General features: G+C 49.5%; 1 protein-coding gene and 1 non-coding gene across 2 annotated transcripts in view; one reads left to right on the top strand and one right to left on the bottom strand.

The window, feature by feature from the left end:
• LOC144179907 (uncharacterized) overlaps positions 1-24,959 on the top strand; it is a 518,871-nt gene that overhangs the window by 312,900 nt on the left and 181,012 nt on the right. The window lies entirely within an intron of this gene.
• Trnav-cac (transfer RNA valine (anticodon CAC)) lies at positions 11,985-12,054 on the bottom strand. Its single transcript has one exon. It is a non-coding gene; the product is annotated as a tRNA-Val (tRNA).

Genomic DNA, 24,959 nt, shown 5'->3' with positions numbered 1-24,959 from the left:
GTAAACTGGTATAGGGTGTATGCACTGGGCTTTCGACCGCGCGGCGGCGCCGACGCCATATCTGCGGTTGCGTGCACTCAGCTGCGCGGGCAGCGCGTTTCCCGACGCGAAACGTGGTTTGTGGCGTGGTGTTGGCAAGAACGTTCGGGTGGATGGTGCTTGTCCTGCATGGTTCGTGGTTTTGCGAGTGCCTTGTCGCAACGAGTAGTTAGCATTGTTTTCGCTTCTAAATTCCGGACTGCGCTGTTCACGCCTCCTGAGTCCTATACAACCGCAAACCCGGAGCAAGGCGCACGGCGAAAGCAAGCGTACCGGGGTACTTTATTTTTCTTTTTCTGTTTCGAAGCGAAGGCTAGGGCAGTGCTTGAAGAGGGCCTGACTTCATTCGACGAATTCGCAAAGTTATTGGTGATATGGCTAATCAGTACTGAATCTGTTGCGCCCGTTTCATTTCGTGGGCCCCGGGACGATGGGTGTTGAAGCTTTCACCTCGCACCTCGTCACATGCTTGAAACATTACGCAGTGCTTAAAATTTTTACAAGTTAAGGCAGCCGGCGTACTTTATGGGTGAGGCGAACCAGACTGGGCTCCCAGCCTTAACATGGTCGAGTGTTGAGGTGAAAGCGCGTACTTGCTATGCCGCTTCTCGGGTAATTGTGGCCATCCAACTCTTTTCTCGCGTTCGACTCTTCTCTTATGATCAGGCGTGTTCCGAGATAACACAATAAATCTTACCGCTGGGTACATAGTTTGACTACTTCACAAACAGCGCGATGACGAACCTATGGAATGACAAACCAGAGCGCTCTTGTTTGTCACTTGTCTCTGCGCTGCTTTTGAAGTATAGTCAAAGCGTGTTCCGTGATCTTGTTCTGCTTATAAAATCCCATTCGTTCTACACCGAAAGGAAAACGCTCGAAAATCATCGGTGGAACCTCTCTTGTCTTATAGATTGAATCTGTCGTCGCCGCTGCACCTGATGTCACCTCGTACTTACCTCCCAATCGTTTCCATTCTGGCCCTGTGCGTAGTCGCTCAGCTTTATTGAGGGCTCAGGTGGAGCACGGTCATGCGTTCAACGCACCAGAACACTGTCGCCAGAGCACCTCACCGTCTCTCATAGTCCTCAAGAAGATCGCAGCATGCCTGGGTGGCAGGTCGCGTCGTCTCACACGCCACCACCACATGAAATATCGTCGCAGCCTTGGGTGGAGAAATTGTCCTGACTCGAGCCGCGGTCGTTTGAAACGGACCGCGTTGTCCGCGCCGCTGTCCGCGCCTGTCCAATCGTTGGACGGGTGCATTCATCGCGCAAAGTCAGACCGCTTTCAAGCACTGCCTTAAACATCGCTCCGAAACAGCAAAAATAAAAAAGAAATCCGGCGTGTTTGTTTTCGTCGTGCGGCCTGCTTCGGGTCTGCGGTTGTAGGATGCGTGAAAAAAGCAGTTTGTAATTTCGAAGCGAAAACAATGCTATGGACCCCTTACGACAAGGCATCGCAAACCGACGAACCGTGCAAAACAAACACCGTCCACAAGAACGTTCTTGCCAGCACCTCGCCGCAAACCACGTTTCGCGTCGGGAAACGCGCTGCCCGCGCGGCTGATCAGTGCAACCGCAGGTATGGCGTCTGCCCCGCCGCGCAGGTAGTGCCGCCGCGCGGTCGAAAGCCCAGTGCATACACCCTATAATAATAATTATGTGATGCTGAATTCCACTGTATATCTCAATTTACTCCTTATTTCCTTTCCGTGCTCCCCCCTCCTTAACGAAGGAGTCAAGGCGGCAAACCACGAGGCGTCAAGTAAACCAAGTAAACCCACTTGGAAGTCCGAATCCCATCGCGCGCGTGTTTCGCCTTCCTTCCACGCGGTGTCTGAACCTTTCTCGTACAGCGGACTATACCGTTAATAATGCTGCGCCAACAAATCCCTTCCGCCGCTTTTCTCAAGGACGGACGATGTTCGCTGCGCGAGAAAGGCCATCTCTTCTGCCGCGTGCAGCCGAGCGTTCATGCAGGGCGTGGCCACTGAAGAAAAGGGCGCCGCTCCAGTGTTGACTCCGTATGGACGCCGTCACTTGTCCGCGCATCCTCATCAAAAGTCGGGCGAATGACGGCCGCCCGCGCCAACCCGGCGAGATTCGATGCAAGACGCATCGCTTCCCTTGACCTTCGCTGCCCACGAGACGACGACACGCTCGACCCTCGCGAAGGCGTGCACGCCTGGATAAAAGCGTGGGGACGGTTCTCCATTTTATTCCCAACTGTATACCAGTCTGCACACGCCCTAGCTGTTGAGTCAGTGCACAGGACCTAGGTCAATTGAAAATTGACATAGTAACTTGCTGTGCCAACCGCGAGAAATAGTGCGTGATCAGTATACATTCCCGCTTCCGAAAACACGACGTTCTGCGGTAACATTTGTGTACCTGTAACACACTTTGCTATAGGCTTCAGAGTGCGCCCACATGATTCAGAGTACGGGAAAAGATTTCATGCCGTCGGTCCTCTTATGCTTGCGTTCTGATTGATTGATTGATTGATTGATTGATTGATTGATTGATTGATTGATTGATTGATTGATTGATTGATTGATTGATTGATTGATTGATTGATTGATTGATTGATTGATTGATTGATTGATTGATTGATTGATTGCATTTCTTGGCAGACCGATACTCCTGAGCTCTATAAAACGCTATCGAATACTCCTTTGCGGGTATTGGATTGTCGGCCAGCCCGATTTGAGTTGCAGAGGTCAACTAAGCTTGTGTTACTTAAAAGGGTCATCGAGATAAAATACACGTTCATTCGTAAGGTTGCCTAAGCCAATAGTACGGTCTCAGGAGACGACCGACGTCGGTAGGTGGTTCTGAACTCCAATAATTTCCGAGCCGAGCAAATAGCAATACCAATGTCTGTTGCATCGTATTGAGGCCACATTTAATTAATTGTTGACCTGCTCGAAGTAAGATGTTGTACAGTTGGGGGAAAAAGACGGCTGTAGGCGTTCACTTTTATCTCGTATCATCTGTCTTTCCGTTGCCATTTGAGCTGCCCTAAGTTTTCCTTCAAGGCCGGCGCTCACTAGTGCGCCAAGCTTGCGCCTCGTATGTAGGCCATCGCTGGCAGTACGTCTTGGCGGTATACCTTTCACTGACAGAGGTAGCCTACTTAACGTTATTACGGCGAAAACCTTAGGCGTCTCATCAAACGCGAAAAGTGACCGTACTCGCCGTACTCGGCAACAACACGAAGGGTGCCAAAATAGCCGCCGTTGCAAAGAGAAAATAAATTTGTTTCGTGTGGGAGAGAGGGGCGTCGAATTAGAGCCCGGACCTCCAGAGCAGCAATCAAGTGCTCTAAAAACGGCTAGGTCAGCTGGTGTACACCCCAGGGTAAGCGAGAACTGCGTCACTAGCGCCAGTTTGTCCCCTGGTGCTTGGTAGGCGAAAGCGTCAAACCAAAAAAAAAAAAAAAATCATTGAAACTGCTATGGCAACGCTTTCGTTGATGCGCGAGGAGGAAACGCCGTGCCTCAACGAGCACGACTGTTTTTGTGTTCCGCAAGTGGGGACCATCAACGCTTGCATTTTCGTGTTCAGATTGTGTTGCTGCTGTACATGTCGTTTTCGGCAGCTTTCAGTTGCTAATTTGCGTGGGCTCTCAGCACGTACACGTACTATTTGTTTGGATATCTTTCTCAGTTCAATACGCGCGAGCCAGCATGTCCTGAAGCATGAAAATTTAGTTTGGGCAAGAAAAAGCAGCGGGCTGGAACTGCGGTTTATTCACTGAATTTATCATCAGCGCATCGTAAACGAAGAAATTTAATACATGCCACAATAGCATAGAGCTATAGTATAGTAAGTACAAATGTTCGCATTCTGTGTCGGTTTCACAAACATAAGAGACATCTTCGTACAATTCATCGTATACACAAAATTGTTGCAGAGGTCACCCCGTTCATCCTCTGTACACGATACAATTATACAGAAACAATGTTTCATAATAGCACATGTTCGTGAATAATAAAATGATTATGAAGCGAAATGACCAGCACATTTCGCACACCATTAACAACCGTTTCTTTTTGTTATTCTTGTAAAATTGCTAGCTCAGAAAACATTCTATAGGCGAATATTTTTGGGTAATTAAGCCATACGTCACACCTAGAATTTGGAAGAAATTCCACCATAAATATCAATAAACATCACGTAAAGGCCCTGAGAGTGCAAAAAGGTATAAAAACTGTAGCACAGGTTGAAAAGCGAAGCGCAGCTCGGCCGTAGCGCAGGTAACTCGAACTTCTCGTAACACGAATGCAAGTGGCCAGCTGCTACGTAAATGATTTGGGGAGTTTCTTTCGTGTTAATATACATTAAAAGGTGGTAATGTCACTAAAACAAACTGGTCGTTAAAACGTTCTAAAGGAAATTGGTTCGTCAAAGAAGCATCCAAGCACATTCGGCAAACATAATTTGCAAGCTTTCCTCTCGTGGAAAAAAAGAAAAGCAACCGCTCACCAAACCGATACCGAAATTTCTGTCTGCGCGTCCCCTGGCATCAATCGGCTCATGAGAAACTGACGACAAGTGGCCTCACATGCTTACAACATTACTGAAAAAATGCCTTGTACCAAACAAGAAGAAATTCACTGTAAAGCAACAGGCGAAGATTTTTCGGTTCGCCCTGCGGCTTTTTTTATAAGGATAGCGCTTGATTCTTCATAACTTAGGCTGAATGAAAGGTGTGCTTACCTGCCGTCCGATGGGAAGCGGAAGAATTTCGCTGTGCTATTCGTCCCCGAGTTGTCGCACCACAGAGCAGGCCGGGCAGCACGCCCTGCGTCCTTTCCTCAGTTTCTCTGAAGTTTTGAGCCCGTTCGCACTTACAGACACCAAAAGTTTCACCTACAAGGCATACTACAAAACTTCTACACGTTCACACACTGAAAGCGGCAGGAGCAGAGAGACAGGATGGCAGCAGACGAAATAAGAGCGAAAACGCCGCCCGTCGCGCAACGATTGAAGCGACTGAATAAATAAATATGGTGTAAAAAAAGGAAATAGCCAAGAACAGATTTTATTTCTTAACGTTATGGCATCACTTCAATCTATTTCTGCGTGTGTCGGAGAGATAAGGCCATATACGCAAAAGTGCATGAATTTGCGCTTGGCTACCAGCGTCATGGCGACAATTTATTTCCAATACCAAAACTAACCAAAGTGTCTGGCCCCTGCTCTAGCTACAGCGCGATCCCGGCATCCTGGAAGAATGGGATAAGCATTAGCCTGATGCGTGCGCTGTGATATGTGCACTCGGCGGCACGCGTGCGCATAACAGGGGCACGCCGAGGAGTGTGAGCCAGGCTGCCGTATGAATAGCGGCCAGTCTGCCTGTTTGAGTAATTGCACGTCCAAAGACTGCGTTCCAATTCACGGACAGCTTCGTAGACAGCTCACGAAGCAGCCTAACTCAGCTTCGGCAGACCCATGTCGGGGTCGCTGGTCACATCGCTGAGGATCTTTTCTGCAGTTGGCGCCTCGTTGCGAATGAAGTACTGATGCACTTTCCGTCGGAGAGCAGCAAAGGTGAAGCTGTCGTACCGCTGTACTCTTGTCTTTCCTGTAACTGCAGGCGGTTTCCCAGTCGACAAACGAAGCCTTTTGCGCTTTGGGGACTTCGGGGGGCCACGCAAAACCTCATTCTTGAGCCGTGCGACCGTACGCTCGCTTACGCCGGTAAGCTGGCTAACCGAACGAAATGCGGAAACGACGGAGAGTCCTGGTTGCGTCAGTCTCACTTGGGCGTACACGTTGCAGACAACTTGCTTGGTCTGGTTTGACAGCTTTTGGCTGTGAAGCTTTTTGAAAATCCTTTGAGGAGAATTAACTGGCGGGCTATCGGACGGAAAAGTCATGGAGGAAATGGGAAAAGACGCCATTTTTTTTCTGAAGAGAACCGTCGTGCAACCAGTGGCAATTTCCGCAACCAAACAAAACCGAAAATTTAAAAAAAGTAACGCTTACTACGATTATATTCTGGCGATTTATTGGCATTGTCAATGCAAGGCTAGAAAAAAAGAAATATATGTTTTTTTTAATTGCATAGGTTATGCGCATTGAATAATGTTTGTAGGACTACTTCCAACTGCTCAGCGAAATGTCGTGGTTCGGCCTGTCGTGATATGCATCTTCTTGCACGCAGCCATAACGAAGCCAATTTGTGAAGAACGGAACGCATTCCATACAGCCTGAACAAAATATCCACACCATCTTTGTGAGCCTCCCAAACATCCCCAAACCTACTAATAAGATGTTTGTGACGGTGCAGAAAACTTAATGCGTTGGGAACAAAAAAAAAAAACATTCATCTGATACAAGTCGACAACAACGACAGAAATAGAAGACAGCCGCTTTATGTCCTGCTGTGCGATGCGCGTGTAGGGGCCTGCTGCTTGGTACGTAGCATTCGACTCTTGAGTCTCCATAAGAGCATCTCAAAAATACTTTGAATACTTATCGAGGTGCTCTGAGCGCTGATCCTCGCGAATAATCTAGAAAAAAGGAGCTACACACGATCTTTTGACCGATGCTCCGAAGAAAGTTCTCTATCTCCTGGTGTGTGGCAAACCTGTGCGGCATACAGCTTGAAATTATTCAGATGCGTCAGAAGCTGGCACAAATAACTGAATTACCAAAAATGGCTTTTTAATGCACTAAAGCATCAAAGCGGGCGATATCTAGCACAGGCACCGCTGCCCCTCACAAGCGGAGCGTAGCAGACGACAGCGGCGCGAGTCCCTAAGCCGACGTCAGAGCCAGAGGGCGCCACTCAAACACCTCACCACCAATAGAAATAAGAATTGGAACGGCGCAGCGGTCCCGAACGCAACACTAACGCAGACGACAACCTCGTTGCAGACATGTTGAAAAACGCAAGCCGCAGGTTTCGTAAATAATAGTACCGTTATTGTTACAAATATTACGTAATTTAAATATTAAACAAAATCATCTGAACCACTATTAAATTATACTAAATATTACATTAAAAGAACAAGCGTTTTTGTTACAACATTAATACGCAAGAAGGTGGCGCTGGCGTCACTTATTAGTTTAGACAGGAAGGTAGCCTGCATCTCTGCAGACTTTGCATGTCGTCTCCTCGAAGCAGTCTTCGTTGACTGCTTCGTTCGAAGTGGAACGGGGCTTAACATGGCGGACTGTCCGCGAAGACGGCAACGAAGCCGTCTTAAGGGGAAATTGTAGCGCACCCTAAAGAGAAGAAAGAGTAAAGAAGTCTTCGATAATTCCTAGGCTTTCGCCTTCCGAGAACGTAAGCCTTAGGTTCGAGAAAAATTTTTCATCTGTAATCCTATTAGATAGCCATACAGGATTGAATCAGGTTTGAATCTCCCGAAAATGAAGCACCCTATATGCATACAAGAGCGTGAGCAAACATCGCGCCTTGCGATAGGTGCACGACGGGAACGTTGGCGCGTCTAAATAACATAGGAAAAAAATCTTTGTAGTGTAGACACTCTAAAAGAGGGAAGCCATCCAGCTGCTGTTTGTTGGCGACTGGAAACTTAATATCGAGACGTGTCCTCCGGAAATTCAATATCTAGTGACCGCCTGCGAGCATATTCCGCACGTGCGCTTGAAAGATTAGGCAACTCGTATCCAGCAACCATTTCAATTTTTTAAGACCTGCAAGTGGAAAAATGGCTGTGAACGGCTCATATGCACGCTGCTTTGCCACCTACAACGTTGGCCCTACATGACTCATTAACTGTAGATAAACAGATATTTTCTGATATAATTATATGGCTATACAGTCAGGGCTACCTATGAAAAAGAAAGCACGAACGATTTGCGTAGATACTGACTTGTTAGCATTCTGCTTTCTCCCGATAGGCACATTAACAATATTATTTTGGCGAACCAAAAATGTTTGTTTTCAGAAGATAATTACGGAATGCCGATTTTAGCCCAGAAAGGGCATAACTTCTGAGCTGGCGTCATTTGACCAGAAATAAGAATCCATGTTCCACAAATTTGCACCCGAAAAAAAGATAGAAGAAAGAGAGATATTGGGTGTCTATAATTTACATTTCGGGATTTACATTCTGAAATAAGACAGTTCTACAGTTTTGCAGCGGCGTACACCAGTCGGTATCTCCGGCCGTTAAATTTAGACCTATATTAATTATATTAACTCCATTGCACGTAATGCTCATTTCCGGTGCCAAATGCCTTCCCACCATGAATCCGCAATACACGGTGAATTTACGCACCCAAATAATTCAATCTGTTGCGAACGTGTGCTTGTGTAGACACTTTTGACACAAGTTCTAAGAATGAAATTGTCAATAATAGCAACTTATCAGCCTATACTGGATAGAAATGATCTCCACGGTATTCGAAGCCGGAATGAAAATTGCACCGGTCGCGCGGCTCAGGGGCAAGGCGTTGTGCTGCTGAGCTTAAGGACGGGGGTTCGATCCCGGCCACAGCGGCCGCTTTTCTGATGGAGGCGAAAAGCAAAAACGCCCGCATGTCGAGATTTCGGGGCACGTTAAAGAACTCCAGGAGGCCTAAATTAATGCGGAGCCCTCATCTACGGTGCGCCTCATAGCCCACGTGCAGCTTCGGCGTGTACACCCTAAAATCAAATCAATCAATCAAACCCGCAAGGAGAGAACTCCTTTTAATGCGAAAGCATTGAACAGCACATTGAGGGCAAAGTCCTGGCTTGGCGTCAGCATCAGGAGCAGCGAAATGGCTCGTAGACTGCGCGTCTATGACGCGTTGAAATGCACGAGTCGTTCGAGCTTATAGTCGACAGTAGCGGAAAGTGGCCGTTCACGCCAGTTCACCGCAAATGAAGTAGGGGAGCGGAAGAACGCAGTCGAACTAGCGAAAATACATGCAGTGAAATCCGCCGCCATCGTGAACTCTCTCAACACCCAGTGAAGCTAGTTCTACATGGTGCGTCTTTCGTCTGCGAATTCGGTGGAACAAAACATTCGCACTCGCGAAGTTCGCAATGCCTGCAAATGTCGTTACATGGCCTGCGAACGTCGCGATTTTCGCACTTCAGAGGCACGTTGTTTGCAGACCGGCCGAGAGCAAATCTTGTTGTGAAAAAAAAGGGTTTTATTTTACTTCCTGGGCATGTTGCTTTAGACTGCATTGCAGTAAACGGGAGATGCTCGACCGTTCCAAACATTTGGCACTTTGCCGCAGCAACGAAAAAAGGTCGTTTTGCCGCACGAGCGGCGCCGCATCTGCGAATTCACAGGGAAAATCGCACCATGTAGAACGGGCGTAGCCCGAACGTGCAGGGGCGAAATTAACGCGCGATCGCGAAGCAAAGCGTCCGAAGCGGCCAGAGAACGAAGAACGAGAACGAAGCCAGGGGCGGAAGCAGATAGTCTCAGACGTTCAATTGTAGGACATCAATGCTTTCGCATTCAGAACCCACAAGAAGAGCTCACGTGTCGTCGGACTTTTCTGTGTGTGTTAAGGCCCGGCAAGATTTCGGTGATTTCGTACACACTGTACGTTCACTTGCGCTAAAATACGGTGACAAACGGAAGAGAACACACGACACAAAGTGCTAATTTTCTTTATGTCATTGAGTCTATGCTATTATCACTATGTCCTCTAGGTCACATTAGCCTTTTTGATAATATTGAAACACTGTCCGGTTTGTTTTGTTTCGCCTCATTTAGTTCTCCTTGTCCTTCGCTGCTGGAGGATCTCCAACCTCTTCCTTTTCCCACCGGGCACACATTAAAGTTGTTCTCTCTCTCTCTCCCCGCTATGCAAGCACACAATATCCCCCAATTACCCATCCTGTTTGCACCTTGCTCAGTGACGTTTGGCCGTCAATTTCAAGATAAATAGTCGAGATTTAGTCAAGACAATTCAAGATATTCAAGATAAGCGATCGGGAGGTATGTTGCCGCGCGGGAGCGTCTTAAACCTTTTCCTTGTTTAGTGTGTACTTATACAAATCACCAGGCTCAAAATAAAGTTTTCCCCCCTTCACTCAGGTAATTCATTTCGGCGAAGGAAAACTTGACATCCACCTCAATGCAGCCCTACGGCTGCATCACTTCGAATCGTTGATCAATCCGCTCTCGCGTAACAAACGGCTAGCCTCCTGGTTTGCTCAGTTGGTACAACGACTTCCCAGGTTAGGCGGTGGTTTAGGGTTCGAATCATGTACCAGGACGAAAGCGGTGCAGCTTTCCTTTGTAGCCGAAGGGCTGCATTGAGGTGGATGTCAAATTTTCCTTTACCTAAACTGTCACAAACCCGAGCGTACGACGTCTAAAAATACCGTATAATTTTTTTTAATTTTTTTGCACAGCGCCTAATTCGTGTTAAAGACGTCCGATTCATTCAGTTCGGTTCTATTCGCCCCGAGACAATTCTGGAACTTTCTCGAACGAAGAGGCGGTAACACGACCACTTGCCGGCTCGCCGGCAAGAAAATAGCAAAATAAAAGCTCCGCCGCTCAGCTTACACCGAAGCTTCGAGCACTCTCGAGGAGCAACGAGTGGCCTTGCCAGTGCTAAAGCGCTCCGACGAATCTAGAAGGGAGAAAGATGGAAGTTATTCACTGACGGCGGCGGGCGCGTTGTGTGTTGTGTCTTCTCTCTCCGCGCCAGCGTGGTTATATAAAGAGAAGCCGCGCCTAAGCAAACCAGCTATGTTGGGAAGTCGTGATGTGACAACGGCACCTGCCAGTTTGTGCATCACACCATCGGCGACCCGCGCCCTGGAGAACTCCAACGAACTCCCGGGCCTCGATTCACCGTGATCGTCTCGGACGGCCTGGCCTACAACGAAGTTACGCTTCCCAGGTAGCCGAATAGCCTCCGACAGCGGTGCATCGTCCGGCCCGGTCGGTGAATATTGTGGGACTCTGTCTCTCATATGCATCGAACTGTTCGTTTTTTTTTTTTTTGTTAACTGCTCCACTTCGTAATATCCATTTGTTAACGCTCTTGTTCTCATCATTTTGTCTAATTTTGAACTTGTTCTCGTGTTTGAATTCGATCTAACTTGTCTGTCATTAACGATTCGTTACCTCGTGCGTGTGCAGTGTTTTGCCTGTCTAAATACAAGTCTTTGTGCTGTTTTCGCTCAAGGCTCTTGCTCGTTCTTGCCGCTCTGGTTGGCGAAAGCCGCACATCAGACGGCCACCCCCTTTGTCATCTGTGCCCTGTAGATTCGGTGGGGTTTGTTGGCTCTCTTGAGTCGACTCCCCATATTTTCTGACAGTGCACCGTATTAAGGGGACGGTGACATAAACATACTCCACCTTGGGAATTTTCTCAAAATCAGGTAATTCGCTTTTTAAGCTTCTTTGTGGCACTGGAGTCAACACTGTTCTGCAAAGTTGTCGATCGACTGGCAATACAGCTGTTTGTAAGGTGCGACATCGTGCATGCACCATTCTTTTTCTTTTCTTTTTTTTTTTGGGGGGGGGGGGGGGGGTTGAGGGGAAAGCAGTCACTGAGCCCCAGGGGCTGCTGGATTTTTTCTTTTCGTAAAGCACTGTTTCGAATTGCGTTTTACTGGTCAGGAATACAAGACTAAATGTATTCTAATGCGGTTATGAACAACACAACGTGCAACAGAAGATGGTTCCACGTCGGTTTTACTTTTTGGAACACAGCGCCCTGAACTTTTGTCCCCAAGATTAAATCAACCAGCCGCCTAATGAGACCTCCCTTTCAAAATAGACACGATGATTACAAATGGTTCATGTTCTACGATGCAGGCGCACTGCTTGATTTTTAATGGTTCCAGTAAAATTAAAAAGGACTAGTTGCATGTTGATTGCTTGCGTGATTGTGACCACTGTAACTGCATTACCTAGCCTCCACTGATGCTCAGGTCTCTCCTCGACTCTACGAAATAACAGCCCCGCATGAAAAAAAAAAAAAAAAAAAAAAACTTGTTTCCGCCCGGGATCGAACCGGGGACCTTGCGCGTGTGAGGCGCACGTGATAACCGCTACACCACGGTTTTTTTTTTTTTTTTTTTTTTGGTAACAATAACTTTATTTACAAATATATACAGAACAGTATGCAGTGATTACAGTGGTTTCCGAGCGCATCAGAACATGGCTCCACTTAAACATAAAAATGAGGCGATCGGCTATCATGCGAGGAGAGGGTCAGGATGCTTTGCCAAGTAACTGTAAGCCAATCGGGGAGTATTGTCCGCGAAGTCACAGAGCGTTTGTGAAACTTAAGCAAGAGAGGTTGCCAACAGGGCTACTGTGTCATTGCACAAAGTTTGAAGTGAACGGGATAGAGGGAAGGGAGAAATCAGAGGTCTTGGGTAAAGCCATTTCTTGGTATAACTGGACACCAGCGTTACCCGGGGCTAGCCCTCAAATTGCGTCCCATCTCCTCTGCTGTTGTGACTTGAAATCCATGAGTGCTCGCGTTCCCCGTTCCAGTGCGTCGCGTAGCTCGGAGTCTGCCTCATCCCCGTCGAGGGCGGCAATTGCCCATTGTGCCTTTTGGACGAAGTGTCGCCACGCCGGTCGGGGGCGCTCAGTACATTCGACGGCGTCGACTCTCGCCCTCCATAGCGAGTGGAGCCCTATTACGTGGACACAGTCGCGAAGGAGCGGGCGTTCCGAGGCCGCGTCTAGGAACTTCAGATTTGTCCAAGTGATTCTCCAGCGCGTGTTGAAGGAGCACTGCAGCTCATCCCAGAAGTAGAACGCCGTGTTACAGTCCATGAATACGTGCTCGGCAGTTTCCCTCCCTCCGCACAGCAGACAGTTGGCCCCTCCTGGCAAAAAAAAACCGCGTTCCTCCTGTCTTGCCTTTGTAGGCAGTATACACGTGTGAAAGCGGAAGAAAAAGTCCTTCGAGCCAGTCGGGATAGGGAGCTTCCGTACTCGCCGCAGGACGTCACTTTTCGGCCGACCAAGGGGTGGCAGGCGGTACATGGGCGGTGGGAGGGTCTGCTCTACGAGGTCCCAATACAGCTTCCTTGGTTTCACTGAGCAGAGGTATTCCCACGAGAAGCGCTCCTGTAAGAGGGCCACCGCCCCCGCCACTTCTCTGTAAAAACCTGTTGCACGGGCACCACCTAGGAGCGCCGCTGTTGTTGCGAGCCAAGGGGCGAGGTGCAACGCGCCTACATTTTGCACTGCCGCCTGGAGGAAGCCATCTCGGTGATCTCGGAAGTACAAAAATCGTTGCACGGTTAGTTTAAGCTCTAAATTAACGAGCCCTAGCCCCCCGGCTTCAGCGCTCCAGAAAACGTTGGTGCGGCGCATGGGCTCATACGTGGATCGCCAGACGAAAACAGCGAACAACCGATGTAACTTGGCCACTGAGCCTGCGTCAATGGTCGAGACTCGGGCCGCGTACAAGATGGCTGGGTATACCACGGCGTTGCAGACATGTGCCCTAGAGAAAAGGGCAATATGTCGCGCTCTCCAGGGTTCCAAGTTCCTTCCAGCAGCTGCCAGTTTCGTCTGCCACCTGGGGGCGGTGGCTGTGCGGTTTTCTAGGTTTACCCCGAGGTAGCGGGTGATGCCCTCCCTCCATCGAACTCCGTAGAGTTGTTGTGGTTTGGTGGGCCATTCCCCTAGCCATGCGCCCTCTGATTTCAAAAGATTGAGTTGGGCCCCCGAGAATCGACAAAATGCCTCAGCCAGTGCGACGACCTCCCCTGCCTGCTCTCTCGAGGAGCACACAAACGCAACATCGTCCGCATAGGCCAACACCTTGAGCTCTTCGTCGCCGAGAACCAAACCTTTGGTTGACTTGGACGCTATTGCCATCCTGCAAAGTGGTTCAATATACAATGCGAAAAGGATCGGGGACATAGGGCAGCCCTGCCTGACTGACCTTCCGATGTCGATGGGCGCCCCCACCTCCCCGTTTATGATGATGCTGGTGGTGATGGCGGTGTAGCAAATTTTTATCCACTCGACCATTGTATCCCCTACCCCACATTGACCGAGGAGCGTGAACAGGAAGGCGTGGTCAACCTGGTCGAAGGCCTTTTTAAGGTCGAGTTGTAGGACAGCTAAGGGGTGAATGCCTGATTCCGCCACCTCACAGATGGTCCGCATGCGGTGCAGGTTGGTGTTGATGGAGCGTCCCTTAAACCCGCACGTCTGGTGAGGACCCACAACACTACTCAGGGCTGTCTCGAGGCGTTGGGCCAGGATGCGGGCTAGGATTTTATAGTCGGTGGAAAGAAGACTGATAGGCCTGAAGTCTTCCACGTTGGGTGTTGTGTTATGGGAGGTTTTTTTGGGAATGAGTACTAAGTTACTGCTCCGCATGGAGGGTGGTAGCAGTTTTGTGCTTTTGATGTTTTCAAAGACCGCCGCCAATACCGGGCTGATCTCTTCACGAAACACCTGATAGAATTCCGAGATTATGCCGTCAGGCCCCGGTGACTTATTCTTTGAGAGTTTCTTGATCGCGCGCTTGACCTCTTCTACCGATATGGGTTCGTTTATTGTGGCCTTTACGTCCTCTGCAACCGTTGGCAGCGCGCCTGTGACTTCCGGTGGAGGAGCCTCAAGATGAGCGTGCGGGGAAAACAGCCTTGCGTAGTATTCACTGAAGGCCGTCTCCACCTCCTCGCTCCCACTAGCAAGACCACCGGCATGGTTCACCTCGGGAATCCTTTTAGTGGCGGTCTTTGCTCGTTCGAAGGCGCCGAAAAGCTTCGATGGCTGTGCCTCGGACTCCACTCGTTGCTCCCTGCTCCGCACAAGAGCCCCCCAATACCGTTTTTCGAGCTCAGCGCGGATGTCGTTTTTCACGTTACGGATGTCTTCAGAGAATTCCCCCGGCCTCTCCTCGTCCGCTTCCACGAGGGAGCGCAGGCACTCCACCAGTCGATTTACTTTCGCCCTTCTGTCTCTCGCCTCTTGTCGCCCGATTGTGATTGCTGCATCTTTGACATGCTGTTTGAAGCGCTCCCACGCAGCTCCATCAATGGGCGCAGTGCTCATTGCTTCAATTTCACCTCTTACGCGATCGACGAAGGACGCGTGTTCGAGGACCGTGGAGTTCATCAGCCAACGGCTGCCGGCTTTTTTTCTGATTTCACGCTCAGCTCGGATGGTACATGTCACCAAGCCGTGGTCCGAGAACGCGACAGGAGTGACGGCGTAATCGATCACTAATGGCAACGCGTCCCCCGTCAAGTAAATCCGGTCGAGGCGGGCCTGTGACGTGCCTCGCCATCTAGTGAAGCGGGTGGTTGACCACCCACGCTGAAGGGCCACGTCAGCCAGGTCGCCCTCTCGAAGGACCGCTTTCAAAATCCGCGCTGACGCGTCCACTACACCCTTAGCACCTGCTCTGTCGCTGGCGTTTACAACGCAGTTAAAGTCGCCCGCTAGGACAACACGGCCCGGGACCACTAGGATGTCCCGAATAGAAGAGAAGAAGTCGGTCCGCGCCTGCGTATCATTAGGCGCATAGACGCACACAAAGCGTGTAAGCTCCCCTCCCACCAGGACGTCGACGGAACAAAAGCGTCCGTCCTTCGCCAGCTCGCAGTCGATTACTGTTAAGAATTCGTGTTTCCGGATTAGAATTGCGGTACCACCCGCTCGGGTGGGTGTGAGGGTGTAAAAACACCAGAACTGGTGGCCGAAAAATCGTACAAAATTTTGAGCGTCCTCTCGAGAGGCAATTTTGGTTTCCTGTAAAAAGGCCACATCTATTTTTTTTTCATTCAGGAGGTCAACTAGCCAATGTTTCCTTTTCTGTGAGGTTAGACTTACCACATTTAAAGTGGCAAGCGTGACTGCGTTCTGGTGTGATGCCATGGTGTGAAAAGCGCTTACCGGTCAGGGCGTCAAGTCCGTCCGTTAGTCGAGCTTCCCCCAGCGGTCGTTGACCCGGTATCTCCATGGCTCGGTTTGTTGGTGACTGCACCGCCGTGTTTCCCGCGTGCCTTCCGCCGAGTCTCAACTCCCGTGATGTTATCGGGTTTGCGCGATGCTGCGGCGGCCTTCGTCGGGAGCTCGTCGTCCGCGTCGTCACAGCTGGTCCCTCCTGGCTGGTCGCTCAGGAGGGCCGCCTCCTCTCCCTCAACGTCGGCGGGTTTCGCCTCCTCACTCCGCTGCTCGTCGTCCGCCGCGGGCTTGGCGTTGGTCAGGGAAGCTTCGCCACCCCGCTCCGAGACCGTTTCCTTGAGTTCACGGGGCGCGCCGCTCTCGTGGGCCCCGTCGCTGACCATTTCTCTACTCACGCTCGGCATCGCTGGCGTCTCCTCCTTTTCCTTGCAAGGCGTTTGGGAAGGGGCCACTTGCTTCCTGGTGTTAGGGCGGCCTCGTTGTGGTTCCTTCTGCCTGCCGGTCGCCTCGGGGGGAAGGGGGCGAACGTCGTCGACGCTGCTGGCATTCTCCTCTGTCCCTTTTGTTCCCACCGACCTGTCGGCGGTAATCCCGGCTGCGAGGGGTGGGGGGCGGTGTGTCTCGTTTCCGTTCCCTCTCTCGGCGTGCGCGTTGGGCTCGGAGCTGACTGAGGGTCGGAGGCCGGACGGCTCGTTGTCTTCGCTCTTCTCTTCTCTCTTCCCCTCTGCCTCGTGTAGCTGGCCTGCTTCTTGCGCCGGAACGTCGGTGTTGACTGGAGGCGAAGGCACGTGCGGGGATGCCTGGAGAGGGGTTGGTGGGTGAGCGGCTGCCTCAGGTCCCTCGGTGCTCATCATCGCCGCCATGTCATCGGCGTCCATGTACTCCTCGAGATTCCTCGCGGGCGCTCTCTGCTTCGCTCTGGACGCGTACGACTGCGTGCAGTTAGTTTCGTGATGCCCGTAAGCACGGCACGCGCGGCACCATGGAGTTGAGCAGTTTTTCCGATAGTGTCCGGTGTGGTAGCAACGGAGGCAGAGCGACGGCCGTCCGGGCACCTCGATTAGAATGGGGCAACCGTTGAGAGTCGCCTGATGAGGGATCGCCTCCAGGGATGTCGGGGTTGAGGGAATCACGTGGAAGATCCTCGTGGTGCCGGTCATGTGCGTGAGGCCGGATTTCTGCCACCCCTCACGAACCACTCTTTGCACTCGGCCAAAACGTTCGAACTGCCGGATGAGCAGCTCGTCTGGGACTTTTGGCGGTACCCAGTGCACCCTTACCGCGATTTCTCGGCGGTTGGGGTTGATCACAAGGCACCGCCTACCTTTCACTGTTATCTCCGTGCGTGCTGCCAGCTCCTCCATGTCCGCTTCCGATGTGAATGTCACCATCCATAGGTGATTAAACTGAAAGGGACCGAGGCATTCGATCTTCTGTAGGTCCGTGATGTCACGAAGTGTGGACGCGGGGTGAGAGGCGCAGCCTTGGACGTGGTGTCGCACCGCACTTCTCAGTAACGCCACTGACATTGCAAACGGTTACAGTGAACTTGTTTACTGTAGCAAGGTGACGACATTCAAGGTTAACTTCTTGGGAGCACACCAGAACCTAGTAAGTTTTTTTTTTTTTTTTTGTTGAAGCTAAGCATAGAATACTCACCATTCGTCGGTCTAGCGGGTATAACCGATAGCAGGTCTAGCCAAACGCTTGCGAGGCCTTCGCGCCGAGGGGGTGTTTTCTAACGCACGGGACGTAGGGCTTCCAAAGCGAACGAGCGGCGCGCAGAGTTTGAAAAAAAGAAAAAGAAGGAAGTAACATTCGCGGGTCGTAAAGAACACTTCAGCGGCCTTCGTTGAGAGGGGGTGCTTTCCAACACACAAGAGGGTAGGTAAGCCAATAAGCCAAGCGCGGGGAGTTTGAAAGACAAAAAAAAAAAAAAAAAAAAAAAGAGAGAAATTGTTTATTGTAAAAAAAAAAAAAAAAGCCTTCTTGTCCATGGAAGTTCATTGCAGCCCGGCAGTCCTCCAGCGCACGAGAGGACGGGCCAGCGCAAAAGTACATTCAGTAGTTACATCTATCTAACAATAGATGTAACTTTTTAGCAGCACGTTGCGAATTACGTAATCTATCGCGTCTTTTCTGCTTGCTTCCGCTGCCCCAACTCAACGGGATCCTGAAATCAGGTATCCGACCACGCGCTCTTTCTTTTCTGTTCGTTTTTTACAGAATAAAGTTATCTCTCTCTCTTTCTCTCTTCTCTCTCTTTCTCTCTTCTCTCTCTTTCTCTCGCTAAACTACGCATCCCAGCTTTTACCACCAACTAAGCTAAGGATCCGGGTTTTCGGCGTTTAACTTTGGCGAAATTCGGATTTCATTTTTTTAGCGAAATTTCGGTGCTTTTCGGAGTTTACATCTTGTAAATATCCAATTCTCCGAAATTCAAATTTTATTCCGCTGTATTTTAAATACTCCAAGTCATGGGTGAAATGATATCTGAACACAAACACCTCAGCACGCTCGGAGCAAATATTTATTGTCACAAAGGCATGAATGGCACAGACGCATGTGAACGCAAGCACGAATAGTTAAGGACGAAACATCTAGGTTTCGCCTATTACCGCCTTAAAGCATGATGTAATACACGCTAGCTTACTTTACGAGATTTTCGTCGCTGATGGAAGCGCGTTCCTTTCAATTTATGATTCTCAGCCTAGCAAATGCAATTACAACGTTTGCCCAAGAAATGGGTAGAGCGAGAAGCCTCAGCGCGTAGCGAGAAAACACTGACCGCTGCTCGGTGTTCTCCAAGACGAGAGGGGCTCAACAATGTTACTTATTGCGTAGCTGTGGTAGCTTGCAAAGTTTATACCGGTCAAACCGACCGATTTATAAATGACCGCTTTCAAGCACGTGATGTCGCAGCTTTTCGTGTCCAACGAGATCAGCGTAGATAACCCTTGTCTTTACTCAAGTGTACTGAGCTTGAAAATGTATCCTTGTAAGACCGGCGGTCATCCGTAGTAATAGCTGAAAAGTGCGAACGGAGCTGATAACCTACCGGATATCGTAAACTGCGAAGTTCGATCGTCAATTTTTTGCCCCCGTCTGCAGTGATGTTCCGCACAGAGAATTTTCCGTTTTTCGGGGAATTTCTGGTCGCAATTTTGGCCAAAAGGTAAAAAGGGAATCTTTAACTGATGCAGGGAATTTTAGGAGATGTTGAGAGAAAAGGAAAATATAGTCTGTAAACCAGACCGCGCATCATTGATGTTCTTTTCTTCTAAAGAGATCCCTTTTTACACTTCGTCGGTTTTATGTTAAAATATCCGCAGTTGTGTTTTCTCAAGCCACAAGCATCTAAGACTGCTTCCAATCCAGTTCATAAAACAGTAGAGAGCATAGAGGAAAGAATACTCCGTGAGGAACAGCTAGTAAAACACGAAGCGGCGGCGGCTGAAGGTCTGAAGCCTGTTTGCATGCATTCCTGTGCAATATACAAAAATGTATTTCGGGCGCGCCGAAGTCCGCGTGGTGTGCACGGGAGATGGCACCATCAGCACCGGCGCTGAGCTAAATTACCTCAATTTCCCAACATGTCTTGTTCTTTTTCAAAGGGGCAGTTTTAACTTGGAACTTTCGCATACAAAATGAGCATGCTGTTTGGTACAAAACGTGGAATTCATGGTCAAATGCTGCTGCGCGGAAGATCTAGTAGAATTTCGTTCACACTGAAACTCTGATTCTCTGAACGGCGTCTGCGCCCGGAAGGGTATACGTAAAGTAGACACAGGTGGAGCCGGCTAACGCCGGAACTGGAACAGGAAACGATTGATTGATAGAGTACGCGCCGACGCAACGCAGGCGATGAGGCGCGCCGGAGTGGAGGGCTGCGGATTAATTTTGACGACCTGGGGATCTATAACGTGCGCCGAAATCTTGTACACACTGGCGTTTTAGGGGCGAAGCTCCTTAAGGCGTGGGTCTGTCCATCCTCGACGTATGTATGTAGCCACCTCTAGTTCTTGGGTTGTTTACTAGATGGCGTGGCTACCTCTAGTTTAGTTCTTGGATTGTTTACTAGATGGCGGTACTTGTATATGATGAAAAGATGCGCTTGGATTGTTTACTAGATGGCGTGGCTACCTCTAGTTTAGTTCTTGGATTGTTTACTAGATGGCGGGGAGCGTTGTAATAAAATCCGTTCGCTGTTGGCGCGCGCTCGGAGTCGCCCGATGGATAAGGCTGCAGATGTGCGAGCCCGCGAGGCAGAAGCGCTCCGTGAAGCTGCGCGACGCCGCCGCCAAGATCCTGCCGTACGAGAGCGGGAGGCCGAAGCGTGTCGTCTGGCTGCGCGACGACGCCGCCAAGATCCCAGCGTTCGAGAACGAGAGGCCCAAGCGTCACGGCAACGGCGCGAGGACCCTGCCGTACGCGAAGCTGCACGGCTGCGGCGCGAAGAGGATCTCCAAAACGTCAGAGAACGGGAAGCGGCGAGAAAGCGCGCGTATCGGCAGGCAGACCCCGATGCAGTGAGAGCTCGTGAGGCGTCTGCAAAACGCATCAGGCGAGCTCAGCCCCAAGGTGCCGACGCGCGGTTTAAGCGAGACTTTCTAGACGTTACGTTCGGACACAGATGTAGTGGGCGAACTTTCACTGAAGAGTCACGGTTTTACCGATGATTTCCCCTCAGGAGCTTCGCCCACTCATCATTCACCCCGTGGATATGCTGTGAATTTTTTTACTTTTCGCCTCCATCAGAAAAGCGGCCGCCGCGGCCGGCAATCGAACCCGCGACCTAGGGCTCAGCAGCGCAACGCCTTATATCCACTGAGCCACCGCGGCGGGTACGAACAGGAAACCACGTAAAGACTTATCAGCGAGGAATTTCGCAGGGAGTTCTTGAGAATCCTGCGGCGAAAAAATACTAAAAATAGAAAATTTCCGAGCGTACAAATGGGAATTTTTATCCTCAGTACGGAACATCACTGTCCATGTGCTCAAAAATCGGTGTTTATCGGATAAATTCGAATTGTCAAAAGTTTCCCCTGCGAGTGTTCTTCTCATTTTTTTTTTCGGATTAATCCAAAAACCCGGAGCCCTAACTATAGCCGCCATCGATGATGATGATGTTAGTTGAAGTTACACGTGTTTTAGCACGTCGCTCACCTCGCACTTATCTAAAAAGAAGCGACTTGTCGCCCGTAGGTCGGAGAGGTATTTACATGCAGTTGCTCGCAGACGGTGCAAAAGAGAAGTCAGCATTGTGCAGTATATATTAATTGCCACAAGTACGAACCGAAACAATGGCAATTTCTCAAGTTTCAGGCAGTTGAGGCCTAACAGTGGTCAATGTGTTAACAGCACAACTCGGAGTTATTACTTTCTGATATGAACAAAACAAGCCATAATCAGAGTAAACGACCGAAATAAATTATCGGCTGTACACAGAGACACTTCAAAACATGACACAAACTCTTTCTAATATATTTTAAACGGGGACAGGTTGAATTGACGTTAGCTACATCATTTGCAACAAAACTGAAAGCAAGTTCGCGTTCTAAAAACAAGTTAATAAATTAATCAACAATAATAATGACGCATCATACTGAAGCTGAAATGTTTAGCCCCCGAGAGTAAACACTGGTGTGTGAAGTTGAAAAGTGCCCACAGTTCTCGAAGGTTGTTCTGGGCAGCAGTTCCTGCGAGCACAAGCCTGTTCTTTGCGGGAACTTCACACACAGCTTTTGTTGTTTTCGTTCTACTCTTGATCTTGCGACCCTCGTCGAGAATGAGGTAGCACCAGAGGAACTGGCCCTTGTACCGAGTGCAGAATGTCACGCTGTTTCCTTATACAGGGGCGCAGCTTGTTACGAGTACGATCCCCGTATCCGGACCCTGGCAAGCTTCTCCGTCGCGCTTTCCCGCGTGGTTCCTGTGTGGTACTCGAACACAGAAATACCGGGGCCCACAGTTCAAACTCCTTCTCCCAGCTTGAACTCCTCCTGCCAGGTGTCCGGCCTGCAGCGCGAGGTTATGGTGGGTCGGGCGGCGACCACCGCTCGCCTGTCGGTCCACGGCGCCGAAGCTCCGAGAGCGGGACTCCTGAAAGCCAGGCACCCTTGAGGGTCGGGTGGCGACCCGTGCGTCTGGCCTTGCGTCCCGCGGCAGTGCAGCGGCTGGAACGGGAGTTCGAACGCCACGCAGCATTGTGGGTTAGGTTCAGACGCGGGCGTGCTTGGCCTTCTCAGCCCAGGGAGTTGTGGCTCTGAGAAGGAGACCCGGACCTGAGGCAATCTTCTGGGAGGGGTTGCGGCTCGGGTCTTTGACCAGGGGCGTCAAACTCCACCGTGGAATTAAGCAGTCCTCAGAGCAACACCAACATGGCGGACAGAACACTGCACGTGCACCTGTCTGAACATCCTCCTCGTTGATGGACGTGTAATCCGTATTCTCGCACCCCCAACTGGAATCGGCGCAGCGTGAAGACGTAAACGAGAGTAAATAGCTTCTGGATTGAATTGCTTATTGGGAAACAATTATTACCTTTGATGCCTCTTGCCCCTGTAGGCATGTGGATAGTAAGATATTTTTTGCATTAATGAGCCGTTAAATTCTTATTTCAAAAATTGTTTTTCTGCATCTTTTCGTACACTTTGGAACCTCAGAAGCGTAGAAACAAAATATTGAGCTGGTAGTGTAAGTATTTATTGTTTTACGCGCGTGACATTTTATCGGGTCATTAGGCAATTGAAATTTTTCTTCTGAGAGTAGAAAACATTACTTTTTGTTTTCCTGAAAGCTAAGCCACCCTGATAATACAGAAACAAAATAATGCTATATAGTAGTGCCATTATTTACAGATTTATAGACATTCTGACCAACGAGGATTTCAGTTTCTCCACCCGCCCCCTCGTCATACTCCATGATGACTATGATGATGGTCCTTAATGAATGGGTACACTAGACCTTCTTCTTTTCCATATCGTACAGCGGCGCGAAAGCGCAACCATGGTGATGACTGTCGCAAAAGGCATCATTGAAGAACCCTTGCCCAGAAAACTAGCAGTTTTGGTTTCGTTGTTAATGCGCTAAAGGATATTTTGTGTTGTGTCGTCAAATGACGGCACCAGGGCCGAAAGGGTTAAGAGCAACTCTCCAATGGCCGGGGAAGCACGCAACCGCCTTTACTGCACCCAATTTCAGCGTGACTATAGCGATCGAAATGAGCTGCAACTGGTGATCCAGATTCGGTGCGCGCTCCCAATAAAGTGTCCTGTAATGATTTAGAAAATTTTGTTGTGTATGTTGATGGTTCATTATTTTTATGAGCATGCTTCCCTGCTCATTGGGACGCGTGGTGAGGCCTATTGTTGCCTCGTCAGCCTATTTCAATAGTCACGCTGTATTGTGTGCTCCACCGGCAATTGTGGGTATTGGGACTTGAGTACGTGTCGGCATGTGCCGCTTGGTCCTGCATCATTTCGCAGCATACTGAAACTGTCCTTTTCCTTTTGTTCGACTCGTAGAGATGCATCGTATACGCCTTGCAGTTCTTTTGGAGCAAGTTTACTTAAGCTACTGCCGGGCTACTTTTGTATAGGCTCATTCATACTTTTCTGCTTTACCTGATTGGTGCTTTCTCCAACCGTCTTTATGTACGGGGTTCGTGTTATTAAGAGCATAGTTCATTCTGATGTTGCCCGACTTTAGCGACCACGGTATTGGTAACGGTGCGCGTGGTTATGAATAGCAAGTCAGACGGCAACCTTGTGCTTACAAGCAGAATTATGTGGTTTGGAATAATGTCGTCTGTGCGTGGTTATACATGGCGAGGTACACACATAGGCAGAAACATTGTGCTATAAGCAGAAGTGTTTACCAGTTTGGAGTGATGCCGCCATGTGCGGCAGCAGTTCACAGAGCGCTGTTTACCCCGAAAAGCCCGGAAATCACGGGTTAGCTCGGTTACTTACTTGTTCAGTAGACACGAAACTATCAACGCCAGTGCCCCTGTCTTAAATAAGAAGGTATGTAAACGTAAATCATCATGATTGCAGCATATATGATAGTGGTAATCGTCGTCGTATTCTTTACCAACGCGGGAGATTGTCAAAGAAAGTAAACGCGAACCATATTGTTAAGTGGCAGCAGGACAAACAAGACCAGCGAGGGTTGATGGTGCAACAATTTATTTGCGAAGAGATGCAATGTATTTACAATTCGGCCATGATATCTCTGAGTCCGGGCCATCCCCTGCTTCGTCGTCGTCGGGTGTGGGACGACACGAGCCATCTTCTATGAACCTGCCCTGCCCTTCAAACCTCTCGCCTGCAACACCTCCGACGCACAGGGCTCCATCCTTGGAGACCCCCTGATCTACAGCGGTGGATATGGGGCCCTCAGTACCGGTCGCTGCTGACGTTTCTGCGTGAAACAAATGTGATGTTGTATATATAACTGTTATGCCGTAAGAAAAACTCTCGCAAAAAAAAATTATAATAACATGTGTGACAGCAAAACAAATTCTTTCCTTCCGTCACTCCTGCAGTGATAGCATTCTCATCTTTGTCCACAGGATGTCCCAAATCGTGAACCAATATTGCAGAAAAAAGAAGGAGGGCGTGGAATGCGGTCATGAAAACAAAAGTACTTAGTTTAGGAGTTGGGCTGCCTGTTTACATTGAAATGTCTGAAGATAACGGTGTAATGCTTTTGGTAACCCCTCATTCAGCATGTGCAGTCGAGGCCCACAACAATTGTTGTTGTGGTGGTTGTTCTTGCTATAAAACAGGCGCATTTACAATCATCGGCCAAACACCTGTGATTGAACAATTAGGGGGCGAAAAATATCGTAATTGATTACGGAGCTTTGTATAAGGATAATTAAGGCGGCTGAAAGCATTCACCCATAATTGAGATCTCGTCACTGCCTTCATCGTCTTCGTCGGCGCAGGGGATTAGCCAAGCACAATTAAGCACTAACTATCACAGTTGTTTCAAGTGACCGTCTTCACTCATCGTCACCTTCGTCGACACAGGACATACGGTCAATCATGATTACCTCTGTCGTCTAGGT

The sequence above is a fragment of the Haemaphysalis longicornis genome, unplaced genomic scaffold (assembly GCF_048455015.1).
Source record: "Haemaphysalis longicornis isolate Haplotype H1 unplaced genomic scaffold, Haemaphysalis longicornis Haplotype H1 scaffold_4, whole genome shotgun sequence".
NCBI lineage: Eukaryota > Metazoa > Arthropoda > Arachnida > Ixodida > Ixodidae > Haemaphysalis > Haemaphysalis longicornis.
The sequence above is the reverse complement of the archived record's forward strand: the minus strand, read 5'-3'. Positions and strand labels throughout refer to the sequence as shown.